The 13,433-nt window shown below is 34.9% G+C and overlaps 1 protein-coding gene across 10 annotated transcripts in view; it reads left to right on the forward strand.

Annotated features, from left to right (window-relative positions):
* The window catches only part of LOC126745680 (serine/threonine-protein phosphatase 2B catalytic subunit 2-like), a 227,631-nt gene that overhangs the window by 56,032 nt on the left and 158,166 nt on the right, over positions 1-13,433 (forward strand). The gene's annotated exons all lie outside the window — the stretch shown is intronic.

The raw sequence follows: 13,433 nt of genomic DNA on the forward strand, positions 1-13,433 counted from the left end.
AAGTTTGTAAGGTGCAAGCGTTTGCTGATGATACGCAGATATATACAACTTTCAAACCTGATAATCTTAAAGAAGCGGAGATTGGTATAAACAATGACTTAAATATAATAAATCAATTATTTAAAAAACATTTTTTTAAATTAAATTCCTCAAAGTCTTGTTTTATGGTTTTTGGAAATACAAATAAAATTACAAATATTAAAAGTGTAATAAATGTTCATGTGGAGGGCTCTAAGCTTTCGGTTGTTGAAACTACCAAAAATTTAGGCATTGTGATGGACAGTAAGTTGAGATTCAGGGAGCATGTTAAAAAAATTGTTCAAAAATCGTTTGCAGCTTTAAAACTCTTATATAGTAATAGAGATATTCTTAATCTAAGTCTTAAACGCAGCCTATGTGAAGCCATGGTGCTCTCTAATTTTAACTACTGTGATTATGTTTATGGTTTTTGCTTAGATAATGATTGTAAAATGCGCATACAAAAAATTCAAAATGCCTGTATCAGATTGGTTTATGGCTTACGTAAGTATGATCATATTTCGCAATATTATAAAACAATTAACTGGCTTAAAATGGACAATCGTAGAATTCTTCGTTTTTCCACTTTTTTGATAAAAATCATTAGCAGCCCAAAGGCACCTGCGACTATAAGGAATAGATTGTTGTTTAGAGCAAATGTACACGGGGTAAATGTTAGAGCTAGAAATAAGTTAACCATGCCGGTCCATAGGAGTGCTATGTTTCAGCGATCGTTTTCTTACAATGCTGTTCAGTGCTACAATAAAATACCTGCAGAATTTGTTGACCTTCGTGCAGATAAATTTAGGAGGAAATATAAAATTGTTCTTATGAATATTCAAAACAATTCTCTTACTATTTAATATGTATCAAATTTGCTGTTTTTTATAGAAGATGAAAACTTTTTTTGTGTTATATTATAATTGGGAATATTTCTTTATATATAACATGTTGTTATAATGGTACTTCAAATACACAGGTTTATATACTTCAAATACACCCTGATCTGGTTCAGTGGAGTAGCTATAGAAAGCTAGACTGCGCCAGGTTCAGGTACTTTGTTTTTTTTTTGTATCAAGTTTGTAATGAATTTGAATAATAAAAGACATTTATTATTATTATTAATAATAATTGACCAACACTCTGCCTTTTTGATGACACATTTAAGCGGTCACTATAATAATATATTAGCCTTTGCTGTTATAATTGTCTTTCTGCATAGATTACGATATTTCTGATGATAAAAAATAATGCATTCATTAGTAGTATATTTGCACAAGTTAGTCATAAAACGGAGATTTTTGGCCAAAATTCAGGTCCTGTGGAACCCATGGTTTTCTATTTCTCATTTGAAGCCTTTTCTTTATATATAAAAAATGACCATTTCAATTGCATTCCAATTAATTAAGACTATAGGAGAACAAAACTATTGAAATTCGCTCTGCTGAAAATTCTTCTTTAAATACTTCATGGCCCGAAATACCAGAAGAGAGTACTGTACATGACACATCATTTAAATTTATACAAAAGTAATCAAGGATGTTATTCGTGTGGGAGAAAGAACATGCATTTTTAAGTCGCCATCTAATAATATAATTGGGATAATAGGGAATCAAATTTGTCCAGGAATATGCCAATATCTCCGGTGGGGGCCTATAAAATGTCTACAAAAACAAAGGGAGATTTCGAAACAATTTCTCCAACAGAAAATGATCAAACTATTAAACATTTTACCGAAAAAAGTTATAAGATTTTGTTGACGACAAAAATTGGAGGATGCTTATTGAGATGGGATGAAACTTTGGAATTTTGACTTTTAATTTCTGTCGAAACCAACCATTAACTCTTCACTCATTAGCAGGTAAAATGCACTAGAATATACAAACTTCTAGAAAGTGTTTTTTTTTTTGGGAAAAAATTGGCAATAAACCTTGAAAAGATTATTTAAACTTAACGGATTTACTATAACTTAAAACATTAATCTGACATCAAAAGTTACTCCTGTAAATAACAACAGAATGTAAACAAATAAAAATAATAAAATTAAATAATAATAAATAGAGGGTTATTTGACATGGAATCAAACCCTGAGGCGTATATCAGATACCAGTTTTATCCCCTGATGATGGACACCACTGTGTCCGAAACATCTCGGGAATTTAAAATAACTAAATGTTTAATAAATAGGTTTAGGGAGACTGCAGGATTTTCATTTTACGTTTGTTTTATTTGTTTATTTATTTTGTAGTTTTAGGAGGCAATGCTTTATGCCAAAAACACAGGAAACTAGACTACGAAATATTGATTTTATTCATTTATGCCAGAAAACCTCTATGGGATCGTAGAACCCCTTTACAATTAAAGCATAAAAATAAGTTGAAGCAATTGCGGGAGGTCAAAACCGTAAACACCAAAAACACGAGTAAAGTCGTTTAATAAACAATAAATAACGTAATTTTACGGATATGCATACTTCTATAGTGGATGGACTAAAAGTCACGGATAGGCTTGACAGTCTCAGGTATCCGTAATTACGTATGTGGATTCAGGCTCAAGCTTCTTTTCAGTCATTATAGGCATAACTTTCCTCTCAAGTTTTTTTTTATCCTCATTTATATAGAGACGTGATAATAGGCAAAAACGAAAAGGAGCTAAACCAAGACATATTATATAAAATAATTCAAAAACTTTTGCCTGAATTCTATTATATTATGATAGACCATGCCCCCTTCATTTCTATATTAGATTTTATTCCAATTACATTTATAAGACTTCTGTAGGTTCATTTGCAAACAACTTGTAAGGCTTCAATCCCAGTGCTTTTTATATGATATTATTTTAACTCGCATGGTTTCTTCATATATGACAAATCTTAATATTAAGTCCTGCCGCCAAGCTTTCTAATCCTGTAGGGATTATAACCCAAGACCTGAACCGAGATCTTATTAATAAACTGACAAAATAGATGGTTATACTGTGTGCCCCTAATAATTCCTTCTATTATACCGGTATCTTAGAGGGTCGGGTCTTAGGTCCCTCTGTATTAATCACAAGCGAAATGACTGTTAATTATACAGGGCTTTGCATACCTGATTTTCCTACTGTGTCTCTTGTTACGGAAATCTGAGGCCAGGGGTCTGATTAAATTTGGCTTTAAGAAGTCTTATTATACAAGGTGATATGCAGAAAGTGTGTATTAACTATGTTTACGTGGCACGTTTTAAATCAATATTAAGCAACAGGGTAATTAACCACCCCGAAACATAAATCGGTCCTAAATTATAAACCGTCGTATCCCGTAATCATCGACCGCCACTGCAAAAGTTTAAAACAGGCGAAAAGCGGGAGCGAGGCATCAATAAATCGATATCCCTTTATGGGGGGAGGCTCATCTTACGGCTAATTTATTCAAAGCCAACCTCCTCTCGGATAGTCTCGCCAAATTTATTCCCTTTGCCAAAACTGGGGCGCGAAAAGATGATGAATTTCGTCTTTTTTTTTATCGCTTTTGATTTTGTTCTCGCTAAAAGTTAAAACGATAAATTCGACGCAACCCACTATAACTCAAAAAGTATTCGTGGAAGCCGTTTAGAGCCTTGTAGAGGGATATTCTCTCAATGTTGATGTTCGATAGTTTTTGAGATATTTGTGGATTTTTGTTGAAAATTTTAAATGGTGACTGATTTGGCTTAACTGACATTGGCTCTAATAATGCATTTTTTCCAAGATGTATTAATAATATTTAACCAATTACGCCCTAATAATGGTACAATCTGTTTATTTATTGTTACACTGCCTAACAGTATACCTGTTGTTCATTTAATATCGCGGCGCTCTTTTTTTGATCAAAATCGTTACTCAGATAATGATATTTTCAATTCAATTTTGCGCATTTTTTTTTAATGGAACACCCTGTATCTAGTAACGTGTTTTGATACAGAATTCTTTTATCTTTAATTTGATACCAATAAGTTTGCCTTTATCTCTAACCTTTTTCTTAAAATTTGTTGTTAAAGGAAGAATGGCACATTTTTTTATAGACATTACAACGTTTATTTTTACTTGAAAATGATTAGAGCAGCATACTGAAAGCGTAGAGTACAAAAAACAAACAAACAAATTGACAGTCACCAAGTCAGTTGTAGAAAATCCAGAAATTAGAGTAAGGGAAATAAGTAAGGACTTACAAATCCAGAAATCGTCCGAAAATCCTACAAGAAAAATAAATCCCTCCCATCAAGTTCAGTTACATCAAGAATTCACCAAAAACATTAACAACATTAATTAAATACATTATAAAAAGAGTTATATCATAAAAATTGCTCAAAGTGTCTACCGTTTTGCTCCAAACACTAATCGGCCCTACGTGCGAAAGTTCTTCTAACTGCACAAAGCGTAGAAGGCGTAATACTTCTAAAAGACTCTTGTATGCGCTCCACCATATCTTCCCTAGTTGTGGGTACAATACGATAAACTTCGGATTTAACATTTCCCTACAAAAAGAAATCCAGAGGCATTAAATCCGGTGACCTAGGAGGCCATCCAATGGGACCTATCAAGTATAAAGTTTAATAACTATGTATACAAAAGTTAATTTTTATAACTAACCAACCTATGATCGAGTGTGCAGCGAACATTTATTGTCTGGTAGGTACCTAAGTGGTCAGTTCTTTTGTTAATCTGTAATGGGGCTGTTGGGCTTAGGGTTTCATAGAAAGTTGTTGGATATTATCAAAATTTGGTTCCCAATCCAACCCAGACCTAACTTAATGTTAATATGGTCACTTATTTAGTACATTCACTGATTTTGTACTTTTGGTGAAATCTCCAACGTTTCTTACCGAACAATTTGAAACCCATCTAGCTTCAAAATATTTATAGCCAGACAAACTTCTGTATCTAACTGCCTTCATCTAGTCATTTGCATATAGAAGCTGTGGGTCAGCACAAGATAAGAAATAATATCAAACGCCGTTACTTTTGGAAAACCTATCAAGTTTGTTGTTGTTTCTCCATCAATTAGGGCAAAATGGTCAATATTGCTTATTTTATCCTTATATCCCAAGGCAATATCTGGATCACTACTTTTCAACTGCAACAAATATTCACTTTTTCGCAAAAACGCCATAATTCGAAAAAAAATTACAAGAACACAATAAAACGCAAGAGAACACAACTAAACATACTTCGCAATAAACACACCTTTGACGTTGAAGGGTTTTGACAGATCCCTTACAGGGTTGCCAGATGCCTAGCCCTTAACAACCCTTTAATTTAGGTACGAAATCCAAAATCGATCGTTTTACATGTACCCTTTACGGGATACCAAAGTGTGCTTGCCTACAGGCCGCCATTTTTATTATTGTTCAGTCAGCTATTTTGGATTGCCTAATCTTAGTGATCCTCACCTATAAACCATACACAATTGATATGTAGGAGCTATACAACAGAAGCCCTTTACAACCTTAAGAAAGTTTACAGAAGAATTTTTCGTCAACATTTAGCTGTTGGTATCACTGGGTTGAGTATGATAGTTTTTGAGATATCGATAACTCCGCAAAGGCAAAAACACACAATTCCCTAATTAATAACGATTAATCCCATAGACAAGCCCATATTCTCCCCATAAACAACACCCCCTTTGAGCGGAGTTCCAAATAAACCAAAAGTTGAAAAGCGCGAGGGTTTCACACGAACCAATTTCACTTGTCAAAAGGGAAATATATTGGTGGTTATCGCGCGATGGAGAACCACCCTTTCACCCGCCCCCCTAACCATGTAAATTACCATTTAAATGCAATTCAGCAATTCACGAAACTTTTTTGTTTCATACATTAAAAAAAAAAAAAAAAATGGCACGAATAACCGACCTCGACGACGAAAGTTTACCCACCCGAGCACCTCCCCATATATTAACCGAAGCATGTGATAAGTACGGGCTTTGCATATTCGCGGTAATAGTTTCTCAGGCAGTTCGTGCATGCACGCGAAATATTATCGGGAATTTCTAATGCCGTGATTAAATGCAATTTAATTTTAAAATTCGCGGGCAAACGCAATCTGAGAGGGTGGGAGAGGCAGTAGGGAGAAAGAAAGAAAGGTTTAAGCGAACAAAGAATTACCAAAACGGGGTATAGAGGGTGCGTGTTTCAATTTTTTTTTCAATTTATGTTAATATTCATATATGGTAATTAAGGAAAGTTTTTTGTTTTTCAATAAATATTTGTGTAAATACGATGTATGCTTATCAGACATAAATCTGTAAGCCTTCCTTCACCCATGGTGCTTCTAATCCACGTTTTAACTCTTCGCAGCGTACTGAAGGACCGTTCTACGGTCGCCGTGGTGCATGGAATAGTGCTTGAAATAATCAATGCCTTTCTGACAGCAGGGTAAAAAATGTTGGCTTCGTTGAACAGATCAACTACTTCTAGGTCCATTAATTGATAATTTGATAATTTTTTTTCATCCATAAATTATGCCAAAGGTTCAGTTCTCTGGTGATATCCAAGTTATAAAATTCTTGGAATGATTCTGCGTTCTTGTGTAAGTCTGTAATGCTGGTTTTGGTCTTGGTCATATACAAGGGATGTAGCTTAGTTAAAGCAAACGCCGGAGTATTTTCTTGGGAGAATCGAATATTCAATGATGAAATGAGTGAATCAATGTATGGTGTGTCAGGAAGCGCCACCAATATTCGTTGTCATTGTCTGATGGCGGATTACTTCTATGTGTTTGCTTGTGACGAAGACGTGAAACCGAAATTTCTATGTTCCAATCCATTGCAAAAGCTCGCGCTTTTTGAAGCATTTCATTACTATCAGGAATCTCGCGGGCATTTCTGAGAATCTCCTTATTTTCGATGTGATCTCCCACCGAGATCATGTCGATCGATTTAGCTTGCAGTGCGCTAACTACTGGTTCTAAAACTGCTGCATATTTGGCTATTGTTTGTAGAGCAATAATAAACACTGGTTTTGTAACGGCTGAATGCAATAGATTTTCTGGTGGCAGAATTTTCTTCTAAGGATAACGTTTCTAGAGATTTCACAAGCTCTGGGCAATTTTGAGAAAACTTTCTGATTGATTTATATTTTTTGGACCATCTCATCTCACACAATCCTGATATGTTTGGAGCGTAGTTTCGACGTGTAGTTGATTCTCTGAAAAACGTTATAACATCCTTTATAGTGGCGACAGTATTTCTAATTTCTGGCACTGCGTTCGCATCATACACAACAAGATTGAGTTTGTGAAACTGAAAATATAAAGCACGAAGATATTTTTTTCTCAAAATGTTTCCTCTCTTTCCCTGCCATTGTAGAACAGCCATCGAATCCAAACTTCTACGCAATCTTCGGTTGGGAGGTTAGAACTAATCAAAAAATTGTCAATTGCTTGGGCAATTGCTAAATCATTTTGTGGTTTTAGTTAAACGAACCCTACAAATTTTTCTCTGATTTTCCTTTTGCTTTCGTCGTAGAATCGCACGCCTATTGACAGCTGTTCTTTCCCAGCTACATCTGCTGTTTCATCAGGTCACTTATTATATTCTCCTTAATAACTTCGCCACATAAATTTATCAATTCGTTTTGTATTTTTGGCGATGTGTAAACTGCATTGTGACGGCACTAAATTGATTCTCAACTTCAATAAATCTTAAAACACCCTCACCTGTTTGTTTTCCCTTATAAGAGGCATATCATGTGTACCGCAAAATACAATACAAGAAATAATTGATGACAATATTTGTCTGTTCTCATTCTCTTCACAGGAACATTTTCAAGGAAATTTTTTGCAGCATTTGTCGCTGTATACTTTCGGCAGTCTTCATGCATATTTTTGAACTGTTTATATAGCCTGACCATAAATGATCCCAAAATTGGGTGGAGGGAACAAAACACAATGCTTACAAAGAGCATTTTTTAGTCGCTTGGAATATACTAGCCATGGTGCATATCCAACCAAGCATGATTAAATTTTCTTTTGAAATGGATTGCATCACATTCAAAATCGTAATTTCTGGGCGGGATCCAAGGATTTTCTAACAACACCCTCTTCTTTTCAGTCCATAGTTGGGTAGCCCAACATAACGACCCAGATCATTTTCATGATAGCCATCGTCCACTATAATTTCAGGATCGACGTTGATGTCATAAGTTTGTTGGGACGTCGCTGGAGAAGAATACTCAGCAACACAGATATATTTACAGGTTCTGCTGGAGAATGTGACGCTTGTCCAATATGAGCATGCAATGATCTTGGCATTACATGAGTAGTTTTATCATGGTTGTCATTTTCATCGCTTCCACTGCTACTTTCCCGAATTTTTTTTCTTTTCTCGCGTGTTGTCCCTAAAAAATGGATACACAAAATTACTCTTACGGTGTTTAGGCATAGGACGAAAATACGGAAAATAAAGATCAAGATACCTATAATAACACCACATTCAAATATCATTTACTTGGGACTTCCTATCAGTAAAAGATATTCAAAGTTTGTTAACTTTATGGTTTGAACAAAGAAATCAAAGAATTATATTAGGTTTTGTTTTATTTGACTCACCTCTTTTAAAGAATTTCCTGATGTCCATTTGATAGAGTAATATTTCCAGTCTTCAATTGTTGCACAGTAAACCTAAATTAAATCTCGTGTCGACAAATACTCGACTCTCGACTCTATTTCCGTCCTTATCTCATACATGCTATATAAATTGAGGCTATTTTAGATTTCTCTTATTCTCTTTACTGGAAAAAGTACTGTCGTCCGTAACTACATAGCGCTAGATGTTGTATTCTCCCCGTTATATTCGGCTTTAATTCTAGATGGCTCTGATTGTCTCGTTGAAAGCGGAAACTACGAGATGCTACGGTTTTGCGGGAGATTTAAATTATATTGAGTCGCTAACAGTATACTATATCGAATGTTGTAGAATATTTAATTATACAAGGGCGGGTCAATAAGTCCGTGACTTTTTGAATTTCCCGCCCTTTAATGGAAATGGCAACTCTGCTCCTGTCAACAGAGAACTGTCAGTTGACGCCTGTCAAAATTTGAACAAGCTGCGTCATTTAGTTTGTGTTTGACAGCTGTTGATAGCAGACTACCACTTGTTTTGAGAAGAAAATGGAAAAAAGTGAATTTCGTGTGCTCATTAAGCATTATTTTTTACGGAAAAAAACCATCACTCAAACCAAGGCTAAGCTTGATAAACATTATAGGGACTCTGCACCATCCATTTCCAAGGTAAAGAAGTGGTTTACTGAATTTCGATGTGGCCGTACATGCACGGAAGTTGCCGAACGTTCTGGACGCCCAGTCGAGGTCTCTACATCCAAAACAATTGAAAAAATTCACGATATGGCTTTAGCCGATCGGAGATTGAAAGTGAGAGAGATTGTGGAAGCCATAGGCATCTCACATGGTTCAGTAGTTTCAATTTTGAATGATCATTTGGGTATGAGAAAGCTTTCCGCAAGATGGGTGCCGCGTTTGCTCACAATCGACCACAAACGCAACCGTGTGACAATTTCCCAGGAGTGTTTGGCGTTATTCAACCACAATATGGACGAATTTTTGCGTCGTTTCGTCACCGTGGACGAAAACAATCAATGGAGAATATTATACCAACTTATTGGATAGATTCAATGAGGAACAGAAAGAAAAAAGACCACATTTGGCCAAAAAAAAAGTTCTTTTCCACCAGGACAATGCAAGGGTCCACACATGTGCAGTTTCCATGGCAAAAATCCATGAATTAGGTTACGAATTACTTCCTCATCCGCCCTATTCTCCAGATTTAGCCCCCAGTGACTATTTCCTATTAGCAAACTTAAAGAAATGGCTCGGCGGAAAGAGATTTGACTCCAACGACGAAATCATCTCTCAAACAAATGCCTATTTTGATGACCTCGACAAATCATATTTTCCGAAGGGATAAAAAAATTGGAAAAACGTTGGACTAAGTGTATAATACTCAAAGGAGACTATGTTGAAAAATAAAATAAGTTTTTATATAAAAACCTGTCTTTTATCCAAAAAGTCACGGACTTATTGACACGCCCTCGTAAATAAAAAAATATTAAATTAAAATATCTGACTGAAAAGATTGTTTCTAACACTTCATTTTACGCAGAGTAGGTAATACGTTTTTAATTCCCACTTGCCAGGAAAATTGAGGTTTATTTTATCCTCCCCTGCCCCTACCTGGGTACGCATCTGCAAATATATCTTACAGAGGACATTTCTTCTTTCTTTCTTTCTCTTTGCTGAGTTTCCGTAGGATAAATTGATAGATTCTATTTAAAAGGATCAATGATCTTATTTTGTTTTTAAATAGATCTGGTTTCTTAACAGTTTTAAGAATAATCTTGCTAAGTAGAGACAAACTATTCACAGAACCATTCAGGATTTTAAAAGTGAAACCAAGGACTTTAAACGAGGATAAAATCTTGAACAGATTCCAACTTTATTATGTAGACATTGGGTGGAATGCATAAAAAGTAGTATATGCTAATGCTTCAAGTATGTACTACATTTCTAAAGTTTATACTACACTAATGAAGCATTTACTACTCTCTGTAGCATATACTACTATGTACGCGATACATAGAAGAAGGTGCTATGCTTTGGAAGTAACTACTAGTTATAGTAGTATTTACTACAGTTTAAATGAAGTGGGTGTTTGATAAACTTCGACCCCAGCAATCAAAGTGTTTTAGTAAAAAATGGCAGTTTTTATGGATGTGCATCGTCAAAAAGTATACAAACAAAGAAGAGAATACAATAATGACGATTTATATCGAAAATTATTTAGGTAATTACCATAAATTTAATAGATTTTTCTATCCCAATCATCTAATCACGCTTTGGTATTTAACAGGGATTAACAAGATTTAACAGGGAAAATGTAGAGTGGCTTGGACATTATTTTCTTCAAGATGATAATGAACCGGTGGAAACAAGGGGTGGAGCGCTGTCACCGACTCGGAAAATGGAGGTTTTTTTGAGAAGTTTAGGTGTTTCTAGTAAATTAACTTTGTAATTTGAAGAATGTAAATAACTTTTCTTACAGGAGATCCTGGATTGCAGCAAGGAGTCAACACCAGATCTAGACGTCAATCAAAGCACTGTTTCCAGAACCTTAGCCACGGTATCTAAAGCAATTTATTCAAAAAGAAACAATTGGATAAAGTTCCCCAACACTAACGAATTGCTTAGAATTGCTATTAATGAGGGAGCACGTGGTGAGCGACTGCCCAGGGTTATAGGTGTTATTGACTGTACCCATGTAAAAATAACAAAACCATCTATTCACGGTGATGAATACGTGAACAGAAAAGGGGTATGCTCAATAAATGTTCAAGCTACTTGTAATGCCCGAGAAATGTTTACAAGTGTGGATGCATCTTGGCCAGGCTCCGTACACGATAGTCGAATTTGGCGAAACTCCATAGTGCATGGAATTATGTATAATAATGTGCACGAAGCAGCTTTATTGGGTGATGAAGGATATGGTGTTGCCCCGTGGTATATAAAAATCCAACTACACCACTGCAAGAAAATTATAATTTAATCCATGCAAAGGAACGATGTGTCATAGAGCGCTGCTTTGGTCAGTTAAAACGACGTCTTCCAATGCTCCAGTATACTTTTCGCCTAAAAACTGAAAACATTCCGGAACATATTGTGAGTGCATTTGTACTTCACAATATAGCTAAATATCTATAAGATCCATACCATGATTTTGATCGAATTGAGATGGAAGTTTAGTATCCCAATGAACTAATGCCAGAGGGTAATCAAGCACAAATTCGAAATCAAGGTACACAGCGCAGAAATGAAGTTGCTGAGTTTTTATTTCGTAATGATAACTAATATACCTAATAATTTAAGTTATTATTATTATTATGATAATTATATATTAAATAGGTAACTTATGAAATGTTCAATAATAAACTAAGTATAAAAAAGTAACAACTAAATAAACTAATTATTTCAATTTTAAGTTTGTGACAAAATATCAAACTATAAAAGAAATAAATGGATACTATACCTCATATTATATTTAAATTATGGGTTCATACGTAGATTTTATATTCCTGTTAATAATCCAACATGTCCCGTCTAATTAAATGGTCAACTAACTGCCCACCAGCTTTGGCAAAATTTACCAATGCAATCGCGGCCCGTTCCTGAGCTTCCGCTGAAGACTTTTGAGCTCGAGAAGCAGAAATTTGGGCTTCGGCTGCTTCAATTTGTTTTCGTAGACAGGTCTTTTGTAGTTGAATAAGTGTCTCCTCCTTATCAGCTGCTTTAGAACCTTTAGGTGTCATGACTTTAACTTGTTTGGAGCCAGATTTAGAACTGAGGAAGTCATCTTCACTGTTTTGGAAGGAAACATCAATCTCATTGCTTACACCGGCCTGACATGCACCCGGTACTCTGTGTAGAACTGGGTTTTCTCCTACATTCCATAAGTCGTAGATTTTTTTTTTGCCATTCCGTCAGTACAATTCTTTTATTTCCAGTTTTTTTCAAGTCAGCTATTTTCTTAACTTTTGTTTTCATGTTATTAAACTTTTTCAAAATTTGTTTTGTGTCTAGGTTTTTTCCCATTATTTTATTAAAACCAGTTGTTAATTTTTTTAGTGCATCTTCTTTTTCGTTTTTAATTTTTGTTGTTATCTTTTTATCATCAATTAACTTTCAAGTAGAGTAACAAATAATACTTGGTCGTTTTTATCTTGTCCTAGCTCTTTTGTTGCATCGGAATCTGAAGAATCACTCATAGTTAAACCAGTATTATAATCACTGAACTTTTAAAAAGTTTGAATCCGAACCGAATTACACGAACACATTTAATACTAATAGACGCACTGATAGAAAAACGAGTGTTGACAAGTGTCTTGTCAATTTTGAGAACTTTGACACGCGCTTACTGCGACACTAGTAGATACTTTTCTCTTAAGTAGTAGGTACTTCTGTTGGGCCATATAGTGTAGTATTTACTTCATAGGCGAAGTAGATACTTTTATGTAAAAGCAAATGCTACAAAGTAAATACTTTTTAGCGAAGCATTAGCATCTACTACTTTTTATGCATTCCACCCATTGTAAAACGGCCACCAAACAACTGAGGCATATTCTAAATGGGGGTCTTACAATTGAATAAAATCTTTACAAGATCTATACTAAATATAAAAACAAGCATCTGCAGAGCTTGGAAATTCTAGCGGGTCTATAAATCTTGGCATATTTCTCTAAAATGCTGAGATAGCAATAGAGCGAGAAGCGTTTCCTTAATGTAAACCTAACTCTTCCAAAATTTAAGGAGACGAGTCCATGGTACTTGAGGAAGAAAGAGAACAACGATAAAATTATGGTTTCTAATTTTTTTCTAAAGTTTTATTTATT

Source organism: Anthonomus grandis, chromosome 1 (assembly GCF_022605725.1).
Source record: "Anthonomus grandis grandis chromosome 1, icAntGran1.3, whole genome shotgun sequence".
NCBI classification, from domain to species: Eukaryota; Metazoa; Arthropoda; class Insecta; order Coleoptera; family Curculionidae; genus Anthonomus; species Anthonomus grandis.